At 37.1% G+C, this 22243-nt stretch overlaps 1 long non-coding RNA gene across 1 annotated transcript in view; it reads left to right on the plus strand.

Moving 5' to 3' along the window:
- The first annotated feature begins 1374 nt into the window (after positions 1-1374).
- LOC140697114 (uncharacterized) overlaps positions 1375-22243 on the plus strand; it is a 60246-nt gene continuing 39377 nt past the window's right edge. The window contains exons 1-2 of the long non-coding RNA XR_012073936.1: positions 1375-1513; positions 15096-15222. This is a non-coding gene — a long non-coding RNA (uncharacterized lncRNA). The remainder of the gene's footprint in view (positions 1514-15095; positions 15223-22243) is intronic.

The following is a 22243-nucleotide window of genomic DNA, read 5'->3' on the forward strand; positions in this document are numbered from 1 at the left end:
TCCTCTAGATGAGCCTTCAGATGAGAGCACAACCCAGCCAATGCTTTGCAGCCTGGTGAGACCCTAAAGCAGAGAATCCAGCTGTACTGTGCAAGGACTTCTGACCTACAGGAAGGGTGAGATGGTAAATGTGTTGTTTTAAACTGCTGTGTTTGTGGTAATTTATTATGCAGCATAGAAAACTAATACAGTGGCTGTCTCTAGAAAGTAGCTTTTTCTTTCTTTTTCTTTATAAATTTGCCTTTCTTATCTGTACTTTGCTAAATTTTCTAAAATGTTATAATAAGAATTTCATTGCTTTTAAAATCAAAAGATGTTATTTTCAACAAATCATCTGGAAGCAAAAAATAAGTATGCTCTGCAATTTTTTAACTGATTTTGAATTTGGCAAAAGTACATTTTTTAAAGTGTACAATGAAAATATAGCACCAAGATTACCCCAGATTTCTATTTTTTAAATGATCTTAACAGAATATTTTATTTAAATCATGTTAACATAGACTGTTTCTGAAATTTTAAGCTTTCTATATTTAATAATGCCTGCTGGGAGAAAAAAAGAAATCATACTTTTAAATTTCCTTTCCAATTTTGACCATGATTTAAAATGGAAAAAGTTATGTTGATTGTGGCTAAATGTTCTCGTTTTTATAGACCATTATGCACTTTAAATTCTCTGTTGGCATTTTAATTTCATTTTACAAAATAAATCCCAACTGACAACAGAATAAAGCAAATTCTAAGTCAACTAAGCAAAAAAGTGTCACTGCAAACAGAAAGAACTTTGCAAACTGAAGCAACATTTCATATGGCTCCTGAACCTAAATTTCCAAAGTTTCAACAGGAAAAAAAAAAAAGAAATGCCTATGTGTATGTTAAGGGGGGTAAGTATTAACAAATGAAACCATCTCTACAACTTACTGTCTACAACATGACATTAATGTTTAACTGTGTGCATTTACATAAATTTACTATCATAAGAAGTTTTTGCACAAAAAGATGAAAATTGCAACAACTATAGTTTGTTTTAGAAACTTACCAAAATTTCATTTATCTGACCACTAGACTGCTCAACTTACTGTCATTAGAATAAATACCCCCTTCTCAAGACAATGAACTTTTCAACATTTGTTTTGAAATCCCTTCCTTACTAATTTGGAACTGCTGTATCATGAATTTTGGTCAGCCCTTATCAAGCATTAAAAATCTATCTTAAGTCCCACGCATAAAACTTCACAAATAAGCCATTGTTATTTTCCCCTCAGAGATGTTACTATGACTCTGTCAAGGTAGTGATCTCCTTTACTGTGGTAAACAATAAACCTGGCTTTGCTTTGTTAACAGGCTTATTTTGATGGTATTTCAGGGAGCCAGCATTCAACAATGTTGGAGGTTTCATCAAGATACAATAAAGATCTGCTCAGCACAGTGGCTTAACCCTCCACAAGGAAACAGAGTGCTCTTCAAAGTCCCCTTGAGTCTCTTCCTCAGAAGTCTCCATGACGACAGTGCTGAGGTAAATCCACATCAGGTTTAAGCTTCAGTTTCTTTCTTTCCTTTTTTTTTTTAATTTCCCAAAATGATGAGTTTATTTTGACTCTTTGGAATATAAAACTCTTTTTCAGAGCTCTTTGATTATCGATAACATTTGCAACTTTTTTCCTAAGTGGAAACCTAATTACTAACAATTGTTATTATTTATCTTTATCTGTCTTTATCATTTTTATCTTGTATATCTTTAAGTGAAAGGTTGTAGAGAAGTAGAAGGGCATGGGTCCATGTAAGATCATTTATTAAACTACCCTGGGAATGAATGGAGAATTTCCAGTTTCTTCTCAGATTAGTGTCTTTTGGAGAAATTCTGCCCTCGTTCAATTATCAAAACATCATGAAGACTTTCCTCGGGCTTGAAATGTCTCTGAGATTCTGGTTCTGGAAGACTTTTCCTCTCTAAAGCTTTCCATCAACCAGGAACTATATATAAGTTGAGTTTTCAGTTGGTGTAAAGGAAAAATTCAGCTTTTTCCACCTTTTTGTGTAGGGAAAAACCCAGTTCTTCCCTACTGTGTGTTTCTTTCCTGTGTATTCACTACTCATAGAAAACACTTCACTTCTGACACTTCTGGTCACCAAATGTGTGAAGGTTTTTCCCCACACCAAGCAATTCTCTGTGACACCAGCTGGATATCCTACAGTTTAACTCAATTCTGACACTACCTGGATGGTGTCAGATCCCACAGGTTAAGGACTCAGCCCCCTAAGACTGCCTGCCCCTCACTCTGCCTCCCCTCCAATATGCACACACACACACTTTAGACACCAGTCACAAGCCCAGGTTCTGACCAACTGGCTACAGATCAAAGGTTCCAAAGAACCCCTCCTTGGGTTTGATTAATTTGCAAGAATGGCTCACAGAACTCAGGGAAATATCATTTATGTTTACCAGTTTATTAAAGGATTTGATAAAGGATACAAATGAACAGCTAGATGAAGAGATACATAGGGCAGGGTCTGGGAGGGTCTGAGTACAAGAGCTACATCCCTGTGGAGTTGGGGTGCATCACCCTTCAATGTGGATGTGTTCACCAACCTGGAAGCTCTCCAAACCCCATACTTTTGGGATTTATGGAAGCTTCATCACATAGACATGATATATCACTAACTCCATTTTCAGTTCTTATCCCTTCTCAAGAGAACAGGAAGCAGGGCTGAAAATTCCAAGCTTCTAATCATGACTTAGTCTTTCCAATGACCATACCTTATCCAGGAGCCATCCAGGAGTCAACCCAGAGTTGCCTCATTAGAACAAAAGACTTTGCTATCACTCAGGAAATTACAAGAGTTTCAAGAGCTCTGTGCCAGGAACTGGGGGCAGAGACTAATATATGTTTTCTATTATCTCACAGTTGGAGATGGCATGGCCATGAGGCTGGGGATCTAATTCACAAAGTGCATGAGCCACAATTTTGACTGTCCCAGACTCTCGTGGATTAGTTGCAGTCTTAATCTATGTTCTCACCTACTCTGGGCTGGACTCCCCCTTCTCACATGTATTTCTGCTACATTTCAAATTCTTCAGCTTATGTTTCTAAGTAATATAATTTCACCAATATAGAATTTAGAGTGGCCACTTTGGTGACCTTTAGATACAAATAAAATTGTTCATTTGAAGGGCCTCATAGAGCCAAAAGAGAACAGAATACCTAAGTGCCAAAGCTCTGCATGTATGTATTGGCATAAAGAAGCATGCCAGAGGAACTCAGATTCCAGAATTGCTTCATTAAGAGATTTCTTGGCCAGGGTGGAAGAAAAATTTGAAAAACTTACAGCTAGCTCTCTTCAAGATATCCCAAATCTCAACTTGAAGTGATGACTTTTATCCTAATGTTCTTCCTCTATCCTATGCTCCTACATTATCATTCTGTCCCTGTCTCTCTTTCTGACCTACTTCCCTTCCTTTCTAGTCAGCCAATAACATCTAAATCTCAATTACCTCTTAACACTAAACCTCCCTCAGAACAGGAAAACCCTTCATGGTTGATTATATATTCTGATAATATTTTAAATGAAGAAGAACCATTGTCAAAGATTTCCCAAAGCCTAGTTAAGATGGAAAGAAATTTAAAAAGGAATTTAATATAGTTTTGGAAATATAAACTTCATAGCTTCCAGATCTATAACAATTGGTTTAGGTATTTGTGAAAACTTCATATGCAAAAAAAAAAAAAAAAAAAAAAAAGATGGAAAAGTACAATGAGAAGACCCTGAGGGTAACTTAAGGACTTTTAACTTCATAGGTAACCCAAGAAGTTTAGAAAATCTGTAGGTGTTGGAGAAGATTTCTTGGAGACTTAAAAACATTTCAGGTGCAAATAGAGTCCTGTAAGCAAAGTAAAGATGAGTAAATTGAAGAGTGTACATATAAGTCTGAGGAAGATCTCTTGGTGGCACCAGAGGTTCTCAACTTGAACCTTACAACATTTTCATGTGAAATTACCCACCATGGTTAGGATAAAATTTACTGTGTAATACAGCGGTTAATGATGGGGGCTGAGAGTCAGCCAGATGGAGGTTTGACCTCTATGCTTGCACTTATTAGAAGTGTGGCTGGGAACATCTCACCCTTTCACTCCACCTTCTAGACACTATTAAGACTCTGTTAAGGTAGTGATCATTCTTCCTATAATAAACTCAGCTATGTTTTATTAATAGGCTGTTTTGGTTGTATTTGGGGGGAACCAACATTCAAGTATCTTAAAGCTTGCTAGTTTGTTTTAGCAAAATAGAAGTGTATGATACAGCAGGAGAAGACCCTGAATCAAGCATAAACATTAGATTTCTAATGTTCATGCATAAAGAAGATAGATATAATTCAATATAAAGCTAGAATTGAAAATTTCTCATTAAAAAAGAAGAGTACCCAGTAGAATTAAATTACCATGCTTGCCAAATGTCCCCCAAGTGATATGAATATTATATTTTAGAAGTCATCATTTTAGATGCTGAGCAAAATTATTTGTAAATGAGATGTAAAGGCTCCTCACTCATGAGTCAGCTTGTGTATTTATTACGGGAAAGTAAATGGATTAGTACATAAACAACCACGATGAAATAACCCTACAGGTAGCATAATGATAGTGTTTCAAAGTCCTAAAGGAGACAGTATACGAAAATAGGCATTTCCTTTTCTGGTGCCCACTTTGCTTTAGAAGATGCTTATTTACAAAAGCTTTCTTGTAACTAAGATAAGGGGTTTCTTTGATAATTGGACCAAGAACTTCTAGTTACTCTCAAGAAGTGAACTAGTCACCAGTTAACCTTGGAAAAACTAAAGAAGAAAGAAGGAAAGGAAAAATAATAAAAATAAGAGAAAGAAGAGGAAACTATGAGAAATCCTGGGATAGACTGAAGGCAGTTGTGAACGGGGTGGGGAAAGGTGATTGCAGCCAGGGGCAAAGAGTGGCAAGGAGGCCTTGAATGGAAAAGTCAGAATTAAGTATCAAACAAACGCAGCTGGCAAAGGAACACATATCCTAGAAGAAACTCACTGAGATCTCTAGTGAGGGAGAAAAGTCAGCAACTTTTAAATACTAGGAAGGGGAGAGGGAGAACGGTTTAGCAGATAAGGTGCAGAGGAGGGAGGATGGTCCTTAAGATGGCATTATGCCCACCTTCAGCTTAGACAGGCTTTACTTCCTCTAAATGAGTGTCAGCAAGAAATCAGTTAGAACCTGATAGCCACAACTGCAAGGTAGCAACAAGAACCAAACTGGACATGACCCAGTGCTCATTATAATATAGTTAGCATTGTGGTTTAGGCCCTCCCATGGGTTTCTCTGTGTGCATCATGCGTAAGGACATGTGCAAAAGGGGACAAGCATGACTAAGCATTCCAAGGGCAAGAGCCATCAATCAATCAAGAGACAACCTCTCAGTGAGGGTCTAAGAGAAGGGGCAAACGAAGACCATTGCTATCTGCTCTTGGGTCAGCTTGCCTCCTGTTCTTGGAGGTGTACTTTCCTTTTGCTAAAAAAGCCTTTAAAATCTTTCACTACACAACACTTCATTTCCCATCGGAATTCTTATCTTCTGAGTATGACAAGAACTGGGGTCTGTTCCTTTCCCCTTTGGGGGTAACAAGGCTAATTAAGGATTGAAAAGAATCTTTGAGTCAGTAAACTTAGGAGAGGAAAAATAATTTTTCTAAAAACATAATTCCTCTACCCTTCTAATTTTTTTGCTCAGACACTACCCTCACCATCACCCGCCTGGCAATAAAAGCTTAACAGGAGGGAAACAGAAGTTTAATGGCATGTATACCTCCATGTATACATGGGAGACACCTGGAAAAACTAACTCTCTGAAATGGCCCAAGCCACCACTTTAAACACCTTCTTCAGCTAAAGACGAAATAAAATGTTGGGGGTGGAGTGAGGGTCAGAGTAGGGGAGGCCAGTTATGGGAAAAGCACAGTAAACAAGGATATGGCTGTTATGCAGGTTTAAGTCTCTGCCTTCTCCATTAATAAGAGTCTCTAGAAATGTATCACCCTCCTCTTCTTAATAGGAAGACACTCTTACAAATAGAGATTTACTTATAAGTGTAAATTTCCCTCACAAAAGGGCAACTTCTACTCTGTTTTCAGAACATTTCCTGTGTCCGCTGTTTCTTAAAAATAATCAGCTCAAAATAATCCTTATGCCAAAGAAGCACAGTTAAGGGTGGCGTATTCTGCTCCCCTTCAATATAATTGGTTAAAATAAGGTCCCATTGCTTATTAGGAAAGATTCTCAGTCAGATCTAGTCATGAGGGGAGAGGAATGACTCAACGCTCGTGGTCCTTTATCAGCCTCAGTTGGTGAGAACCAATTATGAAGAAACACAACAGTCAGATTAACAGGGGGAAAACAATTTAAATTATGTATGGGATCCCCACAAAGATATGAGATTCCAAAAATCAGCCAGGCAATTGGGTGTTATACACCACCCTGAGGTAAGGACAGAGGTAGGGGTCTAGGGCTTCAAAGAGGAGGAAAGCAATTCACAGGAAGAAGAGAAGCGGAAATGTTTGGTAAACAAAGTCAGCCCTGCCTTGCAGTTGAATCTCTCAAATGAAAGGTGATCTCTGCTCTCCTCCTGGTACAGGCCCCTTTCAAATGTAAATTTCTCTTACCAAAGAGTAACTTACACTGTTTTCAGGGCTTCTCCCACGTCTGCAGTTTCTCAAAATAATCAGCTCAAAATAATTTTTACGTCAAAGAGGCGTATTTTGGGGTGTCATACTCTACTCCCCTTCAGCTCAGAGGCCAGAAACCGAGCCACCTGAGGAGATCAATCACTATAATAAAGGTCAACAAAGTGAAACTATTGGAAGAGACATATCAAGAAGGTAAAATAAATATAATAAATGTACTTTATAAGATAAAGTGATAAATAATATAAAACAGGAACAAGAAGTTACTTTTTAAAAAGAGCTGCACCAGTGCCTTAAAAATGAACATTAGAGGTTTGCTGAAAATATGACCAACATTAGCTCCTTAAAGATCAATTCCATATTAGGGGGAAGGCGGACAGAAACACAGTTTTTTGCTTTTTATCTAGTCACATTGTGGTGTTATGGATAATTTAGTTGGGAGATAAAGTTTTAAAACAACTAGAATTGTGGGTCAGACAGGACTGAGATTCTGTTTAGATTCTTTTTGTATCCCACTCCCTGTGTATCTTTAAAAAGGAAAGGAGAGGAAAGGAGAAGGGAGTGGAGGGAAGGGGAGAGGAAAGGAGGAGAGGAGAGGAGAGGAAGAAAGAAGGAAGAAGGGAAGGAAGGAAAGTTGGTTAAAGAACAGTGTCTGCCTTTTGAGTAAACAAAGGGTTTTGTGGCCATAAAGCCATCAGTCACCGCAGCCTGAGGGAAACTCAGGATGGAGGAAAAACAGGATACTGGTCCTAGGTAGTTAAGATGTATATCAAAGGAATAATTTCAATAAGCCTCGACTCTTGCATCTTCCTATACAGAGAAAAGCTCTAAATTCACTAACTTGAGATGTCTGGTTTTCTTTGATTAGCAGTAATCTTTCGATGTTTGACTGCCTGGGTTTTGGGGGGGTTTTGTTTTTTGGGTTTTTTTGCACAAACTCCTGTATATCCTGGATCCTCCCTTACCATTTTGGAACAGTCTCTCAGAGCTATCTGAGAGGATGATGTATCACGGGCTCAAGTCCTCAGTAAGTTTGCGGAATGAAATATTATACTCAACAGGTTGTACATTTTTTTAGTCGAAGAAAGGAAGGGAGGGAGGGGGGAAAAGAAAGAAAAGCCTTGCTGACATGTATCTGAAAAAAAGAGGAATCAAAAAACTTTTGTTTTCCATATCTTCTGTATTGAAAGCATATTGCTTTTATAAGAAAAGAAAATTTTATTTTTAGAAAAGAATCAGGATTTCTCCTCCTCCCTTGGAAAGGAGACAGACCATTTAATTGTAGCAGTCCATTGATCACAGATTTTATCTAAACCTGCTGCTACTATAAATCAATGCTAAATGAGCAATAGGTAATGTTTCCCCATGCCCATATTTGATTTCTACAATTACATTCATGTAAACCAATATTCACACATTGCAATGCACCAATGTAAGGAAGCCTTTGCTTTTTGTTTTGTTTTTTGAATTGAACTCTCAGTATGTGCCCCACTTTGTGTAAATGATCCTGCAAAACCACACAAAACCATTATACATAAATTCTTTAAAATGTGATTTGAAATGACTGTAATTGTTATCAGTGGAAAATGCCAACAGGATTACCCAAGGAGAATCTAGGGAGATATGTAATAAATAAATCAAGAGTGTTAGGTAGGAAACACTGTTCATCTGATGACTCTGAAATATGATAGAAATAAAAACCTAGTTCTGTTCAGGAATTTTTCTTTAAAAAGCTTCCAATTCCCATACAAATTATTTGGATGATGATGAAGCAACACTGAACTCCAATCTGGGCCTCTTTCAGGGTTCCCCACCTTAGTGACTGACATAACCATCCCCTCAAGGCTCAAAGTCATCTGTGACTCTCCCCTTTACCCCCATATCTAATCCAACCTCAAGCCCTGTTGGTTTGCCCCCTGGATCTTGCAAATGTTCAATTGCTGTCTCTCTCCACTGCCACCATTCTAGATCAAGCTGTTAACCATTTCTGGCCTGGACTACTGCAGTAATCTAAATTGTCTCCTGGAAATCACTGATTCATTCTTCAACCCATTTCTCCAAACTGCAACCAGAGAGGATTTTTTTCCTGATTCAAATCTGATATGATCCATCTCCCCATATCTTGCTGTCAAAAACTGTGTTTTAAAAAAAAAGGCATTTAAGCTAAGAAATGAAAAGCTAAATCTTTCCTTTCCAGGCAAGGAAACACCTCCCAGTAAAGAAATCCACTGGGGAAGTATGGGGGGAGGGGTTGGAATCAGAAGCAGCAGAAAGAACTCATAGTGTTTATACTAATTAAGCGTTGAAAACTAGCACTGTTAATTGTATAAAATGAGTCTGTAAATGTTTAGCTGGTTGGTTAAAACAAGTGAGTTCCATTCATTGTTTACTAATCAGGAAAGAGTCTTCAGTTAGATCCAGGAAGGAGCTGATATCCTAGGGGAGGCCTCTCAAGTTCATGGTCCTCTATCAGCTTCACCCAGTTAGAACAGCCGTGCCAGTATTGCTACTTGAGGAAAAATTTCCTTTTATATTACTCCTCCATTCCCACTCCCAGTATTGCAGTCTTCTCATTATTCTACAATCTGATTCTTCTTTCTTCTTCAGTCTAATCATGGTCCTCTTTAAGCCCTGCCCACACTGTTCCTTGAATAAATTGTGATCTTCTTACTGTGCTGGTAAGAACTGTTATCATCATCCCAGTACCCCTTTAGCTTAATTAATTGGCATCTTGGGACCTTAAGATCTCAGCTGAACTGTCATTTCCTTCCAGAAGTTTTCCCTGGTTCCCCAGTGCAGGTAAGACTCATTACACACCTGCCAACAAAACTTAGTTTTTTTTCTTCAGGACATTTATCTCAACTTGTTTTTTTTCTTCAGGACATTTATCTCATAGGTTTAGTTAATTAGTGTCTGTCTCCTTTCCTTGGCTAAAAGCTACCTGACAACATTGTTTTCTTTTGCTCATTATTGTATCTACCAATATCTTCAAATATGCCAAACAGAATTGGTGCTCAAAAAATTAGTGCTTATTGTTTCTTGAATGAATAAATGAATGAGTGAATTGATGGAGAACTAAATAAACTATCTTTACTAGTTGGATTCAGGACTACAAACTAACAGAAGTAAGGAAACTTTTATGAAAGTCTTATTTTGTTCTCTTTTTCATAAAGTTTAACTATGAATATATGAAGAAATACAATCTGTACCTCAAAGAAAGCATTTGGTAAAATGGGAGAGGAAAGGGGGAGGAAAAAAAGACATAGAATCTTCAATTATTTTCTTTTTTTCTCTCCCAGTTTTATTGAGATATGCACTGTATAAGTTTAAGGTGTACAGTGTAATGATTTGACTTACATACATGAAATGATTATCACAGTAAGTTTAGTGAACATTCATCATCCCATATAGATACAAAAATCAAAGAAATAGAAAAAATAATTTTTCCCTTGTGATGAGAACTCTTAGGATTTATTTTCTTAACAACTTTCCCATACAGCATACAGTACTGTTAATTATATTTATCATGTTGTACATTACATCCTTACTAATAATTTATGTTAAACTGGGAGTTTGTACCTTTTGACTGCCTTCATCCGCTTCCCCCGCTCCTTAACTTTTGGTAATCATAAATCTGATCTCTTTTTCTGAGTTTGTTTGTTTTGAAGTATAATTGACCTACAACACTATGTTAGTTCCTGTTACACAGCATAATGGTGAGATATTTCTATATATTTCAACATGCTCACCACGTTAAGTCTAGTTATGCTTTATCACCATATAAGGATATTACATAGCTATTGACTATATTCCCCCCACTGTATATTTAATACCCTATTCATTTATTTTTAAAAGGAAGTTTGTACCTCTTAATCTCCTTCACCCATATATTTCCTTCTCCTAACCTCCTCCCCTCTGGGAACCGCCCCCCCCTTTTTTCCTCACTATATTACTATTTCGTTTTTGTTATGTTTGTTCATTTGTTTTGTTTTTTTAGAGTCCACATATAAATGAAATCATATAGTATTTATCTGTCTGACTTATTTCACTTAGTGTAGTACCCTCTAGGTCCATCCACATTGTCGCAAATGACAAGATTTCATTCTTTTTTTATGAAAAAAGAATCACTGAATAATATTCCATTGTGTATATATGTACCATACCCTTTTTTTAAATTGAAGTAGAGTCGTTTTACAGTGTGTTAATTTCTGATGTGTGGCAGAGTGATTCAGTTATACATGTATATATATTCCTTTTCATATTCTTTTTCATTATAGTCGAATATAGTTTCCTGTGCCATACAGTAGGACCTTGCTGTTTATCTATTTTATATATAGTAGTTAGTATCTGCAAATCCCGAATTCCCAATTTATCCCTCCAGCCCCTCCCTTTCCCCCCTGGTAACCACAAGTTTGTTTTCTTTGTCTGTGCATCACATCTTCTTAATCCATTCATCTATTGTTGGGCATTTAAGCTGCTTCCATATCTTGGCTATTGCAAATAATGCTGCAGTGAACGTAGGGGTGCATATATCTTTTCAAGTTAATGTTTTCATTTTCTTCAGGTAAATACCCAGGAGTGGAATTGCTGGGTCATATGGTAGTTCTATATGCATTTTTTTTAGGAATTTCCATACTGTTTTCCATAGTGGCTGTACCAATTTACATTCCCACCAACTGTGCAGGAGGGTTCCGTTTCCTTGCTCACACTGGTTAGTTGTTGTCTTTTTGATAATAGCCATCCTGACAGGTGTGAGGTTATAGCTCATTGTGGTTTTGATTTCCATTTCCCTGATGATTAGTGATGTTGAGCACCTTTTCATATGCCTGCTGGCTATCTGTATATCTCCTTTGGAAAAATGTCTATTCAGATCCTCTGCCCATTTTTTAATTGGGCTGTTTTTTGAATATTAAGTTGTATGAGTTCTTTATATTTTGGATGTTAACACCTTATTGGATATATTATTTGCAAATGTATTCTCCCATTCAGTAGGTGGCCTTTTTGTTTTGTTGATAGTTTCCTTTGCTATGCAAAAGCTTTTTAGTTTGATTTAGTCCCATTTGTTTATTTTTTCTGTTTGTTTGTTTGTTTTGCCTGAGGAGAGATCCAAAAAAGTATTAAGACCAATGTCAAATGGCACATTGCCTATATTTTCTTCTAGGAGTTTTATGGTTTCAGGTCTTTCATGGTTAAGTCTTTAATCTATTTTGAATTTATTTTTATGCATGATATGAGAAAGTAGTTCAGTTTGATTCTTTTGCATGTAACTTTCCAGTTTTCCCATTATCATTTATTGAAGAAGCTATCTTTTTCCTATTGTATATTCTTGCCTCCTTTGTCATAGATTAATTGCCCATAAGTGTAGGCATCTCAGAGCTGGTGTCAGCTGGCTGGTGGGTGGGGCTGGGGGGCTTGTAGGGTATTAAGGTGGCCAGCTAGTCGGTGGATGAGGCTGTGTCCTTGCCCAGCTAGTTGCCTGGCCTGGCCTGTGGTGTCCCATACTGGTGCAGCAGGCTGGTGAGCAGGGCCAGCTCCTGGTGCTGATACGTTAGAGGGAGGATTCCAAAATGGTGCTTGCCAACACCAGTGTCTTCATGATAGAAGAAGCCCCCCAAAATGACTGCCACCAGTGTCTCTGTCCCCAGGGGGAGTTCCAGTTGCCTCCTGGCTCTCTGGGCCGCTCTCCATGATTAGCAGGTGGGTCTGATCCAGGCCCCTTTCAAATTAGTACTTCCACTCTGGGTCTTGGAGTGTGGGAGATTTTGTGTGTGCTTTGTAGGGTGGCATCTCTATTTCCCACAGCCCTTTGGCTCTCTTGAAAGTAAGCCACTGGTCTTAAAAGCCAAATATTCTGGGAGTCATCTTCCCAGTACAGGACCCCTGGGCTGGGGAGCCCTATGTGGCATTTGGACCTTTCGGTCCTTGAGGGAGAATATCTGCAGTTGTGATTATCCTCCTGAGTTTGGATTGCCCACTCAGGGTTGTGGGTCTTGACTATACCTTGTATCTGCCCCTCCTACCTATCTCATTGTGCTTCCTTCTTTATATCTTTAGTTGTAGAAGATTTTTTCTGCTAGATTCGTCTTTCTCCTCAATTAATTGCTCTGTATATAGTTGTAATGTTAGCGTGCCTATGGGAGAAGGTAAGCTCAGATCTTCCTACTCTGCCATCTTGGCCACACCCCTTCAATTATTTTCTTAAAGCTGCCATTAACTTGAGATCTTGAGAAGTCATTCTTAGCCTATCCCACCACCAACATTACCTGATGCCATCATTCCAAGTCATGTTCTCAAGCATAGGGTAGTTATACTTAAGTCCATGGTACCAGCCTAAATTCCCAATTTCATTATTTTTCATCAGTTGACTTCACAAATTTAATGTTAATTAAATGTAGCTATTTTTGTCCTTGGATCCTTGGTCTCTAAAAGCTTTAGCTTCTTTTTTAACCAAAGTAGTCCCGTTCTCTAAAAACAGTTTTATGTAAATGTGCTTTCGTTAGTTTAGTGATTATCTGATGTAAATGGTCTTAAGAGAGAAGAAGGATGCCTAAAGGTTTTAAGGCACTAATGGCACTAAAACAACTGTAAAATAACTGAAACTCAAAATACTGTCTGAGTTTGTGGAGTAGTTCTTTATAATAACAATTACATTATAGGAGGGATCAGAGTATATACTTTGTTAAACTATCTTCCAGTACTTACTATTGTTTTAGTTAGACACATTTTAGAAATTGCATTACTGTTACACATGACAAATTAAATTGAAGTTTATTCCAGCTCCCTCCTGAGTGACAGTGTCTTAGTCCATTTGGGCTGCCATAACAAAACTCCACACCAGGTAGTTTCTAAATAACAGAAATTTATTTCTCAGTTCTGGAGAATAGAAGTCTGAGAACAGGTTGCCAGCATGGTCAGGTGAGTGCCCTCTTCTGGGTTGCAGACTTCTTGTGTCCTTGGGTGACTGAATGGGCTAGGGAGCTCTATGAGGTCTCTTTTATAAGAGCAGTAATCCCATTCATGAGGGCTTCATGATCTAATCACCTCCCAAAGTTCCTACCTCCTAATACCATCACATTGGGCATTTAGATTTCAACTTATGATTTGGAGGGAAGGGGCCCCAATATCGAGAACATAGCAGACAGTGAAGGAAGATAGCATGCAAAGATGAAGAGTACAGAAGAAGCAGAAGAGAATTTGAAAGCTGAAAAGAAAGTGGATGATGATACTGATCTAGCAGCCCAGGGAAAGTCTAAATTAAGCTTGGAGGAGGAAGCCCGTAAGCAGCAATCTGGTTCTGACACTCCCCTCAGAACCCTTGATAGGCTTGGAAATTAGAAGCACCTGGAACGTTGCTAGTGGCAAGTGGTACAGTATAAGGCTGAGAATTGGGGAATTTGTTGAAGAATGAATAGGAATAAGATTCCCAGATCCCTTCCCCAAGGAAAAGGTGAGTTCTTCTCTCCTAGCTTGGCAGGAATTACTCTCTGGGAAAGTTAAAGGTAAAGAACTCCAGTCTTGGGTCATCAGATACTGCTATGGACAGAGGCACTATAATTAAAACAGAGAAATCAACTGCAAGTCCATGTACAGAACTGTAAAACCCATAACTCCCCTCCCCCATTAGATTCCCAGAACATGGGTGGCCAACTTTGAAACCTCAAGGCAGGAAATTGGAAAAAAGTGACCAGCCCAGAAGAAAGAAATCTATAGAAACTGTCACTTGAGGAGCCCTCAAAGAAAGGGTCAAGCACACTCTGCTTTCTTACTTTATTTAGTCAGTAACCACCAACCTCAAAATTGAAAACATCCTATCAACATTAGAGTGTATCATTCTCAAATGTGGACAATCAAGCAGCATTCGTCAAAATTCTGTCACTCTTTTAAGGACCTCTCAAGTGTCACTTTGTCCATGAGGTTTTCCCTGAGTTTAAAGTTTAAATTTAAAGTGGCAATAACTATAATCTACCTTGTTGTGTAGTTATTCTGTGTTTTAACACTTGTTGGATGGGCGCTCTCCTTGACAGCAGCTACCTATACGTATATCCAGTTACCTCCTACCCAGTAACTTAGATATCCCTATTTTCCTCAAACTTAAAATGTTCAAAACTGAACTCATCATCCTGGCTTTCAAACCTGTGTTCCCTCTCTTACCAAGTAACACTTTCATCTACCCAATTATCCTTGTCAGAAATCTAGCCTCTCCTCTACTTGTTCATATACAAAATCTTTCCAAAAATTCCACTCATTCTACTTTCTATGTGTGTCTCATACACATTTCTATCTCCACTCCCTTACTGAAAGTACTTCAGTGGCTCCCCATCTCACTTAGATTAAAATCTAAATTTCTTTAAAAGGCTGATGATACCCTGCACAATCTGATTTCTGCCTTCCTTTTCAATTTCAGAGACCCCACACCCTGTCAAGAAATGGAAACTTGGCAAGACTTCTTCCCTCTACCTGAAATGCTTTCCCTTCCACTCCTCCTCTGCCTAATTACTGCTCCTCCCTTTGGTCTCACCGAAGTGTATCAGGTACACCTATTATCTTTTGCATTGCACCCCATACTTTTCCTTCATAGCATTTATATTTTGTAGATAATATGTGTACTATAAGATTATTTGTTTATTTTCTGCCTCATCTATGTCTCTGTAAACTCCATGAAAGCAGGACGATGGATGTTTTCCTTGTTATTGTATTCCCAGCACAGAGCATAGTCTGTAATAGGCACTCAAGTATTTGTTGAGTAAACAAGTAACTACACATTGAATGAACTGATGATGATTTTTAATTTACTTGAAAGCCTAGTGCCTGGTGAGTAAGGAAATGGAAAAAAAAATCATCAGACAGGAGAGACATTATCAAAATAGAATCTCTTATACATGGCAACAGAATGGATGTGAAAAAAAATGAAGGAATGAAAGATGGATTTTATGTCTGATGATGACTCAGATGTAAGTGGCTGGGAGAAGGACAGAGACACTAAAATAAGTGAGAAAGTTGGAAAGAAGTATTGCTTGGCTAGGGACATGTTGAATTTGGATTTAGACATGTTGAATTAGAGGAGCCAATTTCGTCTAGTTTGAAACTACAAGCATGTAATTGAATATAGGTCTGTAACACTGGAAGGAGTTTGAGATTAGAGACAGATCCACTTTTGGAGTCCTTTTAATGATGTCAGATGCTCCATCTACAACTCTTCCAAGCAGTTGCATATTCTCAGTGCATCCTAGGCTTAACTGTTGTGTATCTTCTCACACTTAGAATAGCTTGTTCAGGGCTGGCCTTCCCCTACTTAACTATAAGTTCCATGAAGACAGTATTGCTCTGTTCTTAGGAAAGGCCCAGCAGACTTCCTACAGTGTAGGGACTCTGGGAAGAGAATAATCAGGAAAGCTAGACCTCAAGTCGTTGAATAGAGAAATGTCCTTTTTCTCCAGCCACAGTGATGGCAATCACACCGGAGCAATTTCTGTTGCGCGGTGGCCCAGCATTGTTCCACCAGAACAATGAACAAATTGTTTTGAATCATTCAGTTGGCTTCTAGCACAGTTGTAATCAAAATTTGTGGTTCTCAGTACAATGGCTTCTCTTTCTGTCGTACAACTGCAGTATACACTTCTACTAAATATCTACCTCAACTTGCCCTAATATGAAACAGATTATCTCAGGTATATTATGGCTATAAATTTGCTAATTTTGAAAGTGCTTCAGAGCTTTGAGATACAACATGATGCGTAGAATCCCAGAGAGACTTAGACTTTGAAAGCATCCGCCCAACAGAGGTCTGCTGAGATCTTCTCCCACCATTCTTGCGCAGAAAGATTTATATCTTGTTAAGGTCATTAAAATTGGTTCTGAAGTTCAAGCTGGAAACTATCTGATCGTGTTATATGTATGTAACTCAAAGAACTTCCCCAGAAGTTCTAAACGCCAGGGGCAATAGGCAGTCTTTATGAATAATACATCTGCTGTGTATAGATATGAGAACACTGTGACCTTATTTTTAAATTATTTAATTTGATGAAAACATCAACATTATTTCCCTTTATTAATGATTCTGCTTCTTGACCTCAATTAAATTCACTGAAACATGTACTTGAAGCATACAGGTGCTTAACAAATATTTCCTAAGATGAACTGAGAATTACTGTGTTACAGCATTCCCTGCTAATGGGAGATAAAGTAGTCTGGAACCCAACTTTAAACAAAAATCCAAGATTTCTACCATTAACATTAATGCAGTGCTGATCTACTTCTCTTTCTGTTTTACTTCTTGTGAACTGTGCTATATTGTGAAACTTAAAAATCAATATTGAAAAACTAAATTATATGCCTACATTTATACAAATTGTGTAATTGTTCATATGGTGGATTATTACAGATTACCAATTCATTAGCTACAATAAACTTATTTTCCAAAGTGTTATATAAAACATACATAGAATTACTTCATTTTTAGTTTTTCCCCCACAGTATAAATCATTTTTCTCTGCCTAAGATGTCACTATCTCTCCAGCAGGTTAATCCCAAGAGGTTTAGCAACTGCAATTACTACATTTAAATATTCCACATATCTGTCAAGGCTTAAAAGAATTCTGTGGTGTCAGTTGAAATATAAATACATGTAATTTCAGTTAATCATCACTTAAGGCAGTTTTGAAAACCACATTACTTACTGTTCCAAATTTCAATGTTATATTGTATATGTTGTGTGGTTTGCCATATTGCAACTCTCTCTATTGATTTATTGGTTAAGAAAATGTCCATACTGACTCTGCCAGGCATAACTATTCTCTTTATACAGAAAATACATAGTTTCTTACTGAGGTAAACTTGTCAAGATCATTTCATCTAATCGTTGAAGGGAAAGAACACCAGAAAAATCACTTTGTGCTTTACATAGTGCTCAAAGTGAGGTTGGAAATCTCATATAAATACAGTATTTCAAGAAAATGCCAGCAAAACATATTACAAGCTTTTCATTTGTTTCCTCTGCTTCTAAGGGAAACCTTTATATTTACCAGTGACCATACTAACGGTCAATAGCTTTCATTCTTCTTTTGCCTTTTAATGTAAGTGCAGATTTTGTGCATTTTGTAATTTCATCTTATAAACAGCTTCAATGACCCTGCAATGAAAATCAAGCATTTTGGTGGTATGGTAACCACAGCTACATAATTTTACACTGGGATGGGTTATAAGGTTGCTGTATTTACCTTTAAGTCAGATTTGTTCCTGTGTCTGTATTTATTTATCCTACTTGAATAGCCCTTACAGTGAAGGTAAAAGTGTAATTATTTTTACAACAATGAAAGATTCAGGGTGCCAGAACCTAATATCCTAGTGCCCAGCAACCATAACTAGCACCAGTAAATAGCACTTCAAGGCTTTTAATCTCCATGACAACCTACCTTGATTCTTCAATAAAATACCGCTTTGCATGCATACAAACATATTCTTTATGCACACAGTCTGCTTGTTAATAAATATCACCTGGACTAAACACCAAAAAAATAAATAAATAAACCCTTCCTTTTAAATAACTCTGAGTTCTCCCTTTAAAACTAATTAATTGAACGAAGAAAGAACTTAATTTATATCTTTACGTCCATAGCACACCCACACAATAAGCCACTAAAGATTTTCTGAAATAGGTGTTGAAACTGATACCTTCTTCAACGTGAAATGCTGCAGAGACACTACCCCCAAAACCCTCGTGGGTGTTGTATCAGTAATACTTTCTCGTGGTGAGCAGGTAATTTCACTTAAGACCTAGTCACTGCTGATGCTCTGCTGTGGGGGAAAATATGCTGCTATCAGTTTATGATTTCCTGTTTTATTATCTCAGTTGTTAAAGATAACGCTCTAATTTTTAGGGTAAAACTGACAGGCTTGTTGACTGTTCTTGACGCCTCTGTTAGGACACAGCTTTTGTTCATTTTGCTCTTTATTAGTTTTTTTACAATTAGGAATAGAGCAGGAAGAACTGGAAGAGAAAACCTGAAACTTTCAGGGGGTGATTTTCCCTGCCCACTTCTCTTAAACGTGCCAGGGTAGAGGATAAAAGTAGTATCTAAAGTGAGATTTGAGAGTCTCTATTGGTTTGGTTTATCCACATTTCATTTTTCAACAGGAACAGAGCTGGCTTATTGCATAAAACCTTACTTTCTTTTTAAGCTAGCAGTCTGGGGTGGCTTCTGTAAAGATCAGAGGATCATCAGAAGGGAAAGATCTTTGAAATCAGAGAACTTCTTGTTCACAACATGCAGGCCATTGAAAGTTCTGACCAAGATAGATTATAATTTTCTTTTTAGATGATGCTTTACTTTCTTATGAAAATTATTTCTCCTTTCTTGTCTCTGTTTCCTTTTTTAAATGATTTCTTTACTCTCTTAGCAGACTAAGGTGATGTTAATTACTGTACAGATCACATAAAACTCTTAGTATATTTGGAAAAACTACTTTGCAGTCAAATGCTCTACCACTGAGCTATACCCCCATGCCTGGAAAAAATATTTTCAATATAATAAACAAAACAACTTTTAAAGAGACACCATAATCTCAGCTCTTAAGCTAAAATATTATGGAAGCAAAGTCTAGCCATGACTCCTCCTGTCTAGATAATTTCAAATAGGTTGTGCTCATCATGTCCACAGGCCACTCATTTTGCCTTTACCTGCACAGGATGGCATGTCTGTTTTGCTGTCTTCTCTACCACAATGGCTGTATTTTCAGGATCCTGAAGGTTCACTCTACTCATTATGTCAAATAGCCAGTACAGAATCAGAAAAACAGTTATGCAGATACTCTAACAAACTCTAATGAATATTTAAATAAATCAATTCATTGTTTTCTTTGAATTTTACAAAACAACCAATCTCAGGAACATTTTTTATTGTTTCTCCTGAGTTGACCAATTACTTTGGCATAAAAAATACTTTCAAGTGTAGTAGTTATTAAATGATAATGGTAGATAACCAGGCAATCTGTTTTCTCAGGGTTCTGAGAGCTTAGGCAAATAGACACACTTTTCAGAAATGAATCTAGTGCTTTGGGGATCTGGGTAAGTCTCTAACAATGGTGCCTTTTTTGTTTACATGACAGCACCTTCAACTAGTCTTCGACCTCCTTGAGAGTCAGCACTGTATGTCTCCCCAGTATTCTCTAGTTTCAAAAGAGTGGACACCACATTTACAAAACAAACAAACAAAAAACTTACAATGTCTGTTTATCTAACCAAATTAAATTCCAAGTTTGATCACTTCCAAGCACAACGTTCTGATCATTAGGCTCTAGCACATTTCTTGCTTAGTATTGAGTTAGAAGTCTTCTGCATTTAGAATCAAAATTGGTCCACTTAAGCAATTTCCAATCACTTTGATTAGTACGTTAAAACTGAGTATCAACATTTCTATTTTTGTGTCATTAAATATTGCTATGAATAATAATAATGCATCCTCAGCAGTAATCTTTTTCCCTGATACTACCATGGTGAGAAAAGCACCAGAATAAGACCCAGTAACTCTGATTAAGCAGAAAATATCATTTCTCTCACTATTTTTAAGTGAATATAATTCTTACAAAAATATGTCTACCAAAAACAGTTTTTATAGGCACAAAAGCCTGAAGGAAATCATGAAAATACCACGTAATTTACCTTCTGCCTTCAGGAAGAATAAAGCCAAACCAAAAATCCAGCATTCTGTTATCTAAAAAGCTGCCAAAGAAGGAGACATTAGGTGATAAATTTTGTCACATTCTAGTGATTCACAACACTAATATATAATCTAAATTACAAATAAAGCTAAAATATAAACTTATGTTTTCTGGTTATACTTCAATAAAGATGGTAAGATTTCTTAGGTAAGGAACAAAATAATTCTCAGGTCTTTTGGTAGCTTTGTTTACAGTGAGCCAATGAAGGAGAGCTGCAATTGCTCTTCTCATCCCAGAATTTGCTACCCAGTCAGCCAGCATATTCATGTTTTCATTTCCAGTGAGCCATTCACCAAGGTCACTTGTGGTTGATTTTTGCCAAAATGAGTGATATATAATGGCAACCCTGCTCCAACCCTTGAGTTTCTATAAACTTTCTGGTTGTTTAAAGAGCCAACTGACTACCGTTTCAGTTCATATAGAGATGCTGGTTCCATATGGTGTACTGGTAAGCAGAATCTCTAAAACTAAAGCCCTGATTTTTAGTGTGGCCAGTTTCCATGGGGTTAATGCTCCCAAGGCTGATTTCAGGCTACCAGCGTAAGATCACTGACAGAAATCGAGAAGGGCACATAATCTGCTCCCCCATCTAGTAAGAGCAGTTCCAACACATCAAAACTGGTGGCTGACTATGTTTTAGCAACTTTTTTGTCTGATTATAAAGATAATTGGCATGCAAAATTGGAAATGGCTAATAGTAAAAAGAAGGAGAGAAAATAGCCTAGAATTCTAAGAGCCAGAAATGGTCATTGTTAATATGGTATATGGTACTATTGCCTGCTACAAGTAACCCTTATGCGGAATTCTAGAATATCTGGGTTTATTTCAACATACCTTTCTGAAAACCATAGAAATTTCAATATATATTCAAACTGAGTCACTCTGAATGAGAATATAAGAAAAGGAAGGATTTGGAACTCAAAAGGAAAAGTAAATAATTTGCTAAGAATCAATAGAGAATTTAGCAATTAATTCTTAGACAGCTAAAGCTGGAAGAAAATAAATTCAGAAAGCAGAGCTGTAGCCCTGCAGCTTTGGCTCAAGGGAACTAAGGATGAAAGAGGAGCTGAAGGCTTGTGCTTTGGCAAAATATCATTAAGTGAAACATCAGACAACCTTGTGTATTGAGGAGGAGGCTTGAAAAATAACCAGCTAAACTGAGTTAATTAAATAATGATCACCCAAAAATTTTTCTGTCTCAAACATGCAAATAACTATAGATCTCTGACACCAAAAACATGAACTTAGAAATGGGAGTTGACAGTTCTGAGTCATAATATCACAAAGACATTAGGCACAGAAAAATGTAATGCTTCTTATTATGCATATTATCTGCAACAGTGCAAATTTACAAGTGGTTTGTAAAAGAATGTAGAAAGAAGGCAATCTTGAAGAGCAAGGATGGTAATAAAAATATTGTTACAAATTCAAGATATATAAAATTAAATTGATCTTCTTATTTATGGTATTATTTTTTTTGTAATGAACTTCAGAAACATTTACAAAGGATTCTATAGCATAACCCATAATTGAGTTTCACTATCCATAGCTTCAAACTATGGAGATTTTCAGAAACTTGATTTTTTTAGTTGTACATTGCTTTTAATTATTTGCCTTAAAGTATATCCTTTCTTTGCACTGATATGCTTTTCTTAGTGAAATGAATCATTAATTGTATAGTATCTTTCTAGATTACAGAGCTTGATCCTGGCCTATTTTTATAAACAAACGTTATTATTGAAGTATAATATGAAAGGAGAAGAGTATACAAATCCTAAGTGTTTCATAAATTATCACAAAGATCATGAAAAAAATCATCCATAAAAAGAGCATCCA

This window comes from Vicugna pacos, chromosome 6 (genome assembly GCF_048564905.1).
Source record: "Vicugna pacos chromosome 6, VicPac4, whole genome shotgun sequence".
Classification (NCBI taxonomy): domain Eukaryota; kingdom Metazoa; phylum Chordata; class Mammalia; order Artiodactyla; family Camelidae; genus Vicugna; species Vicugna pacos.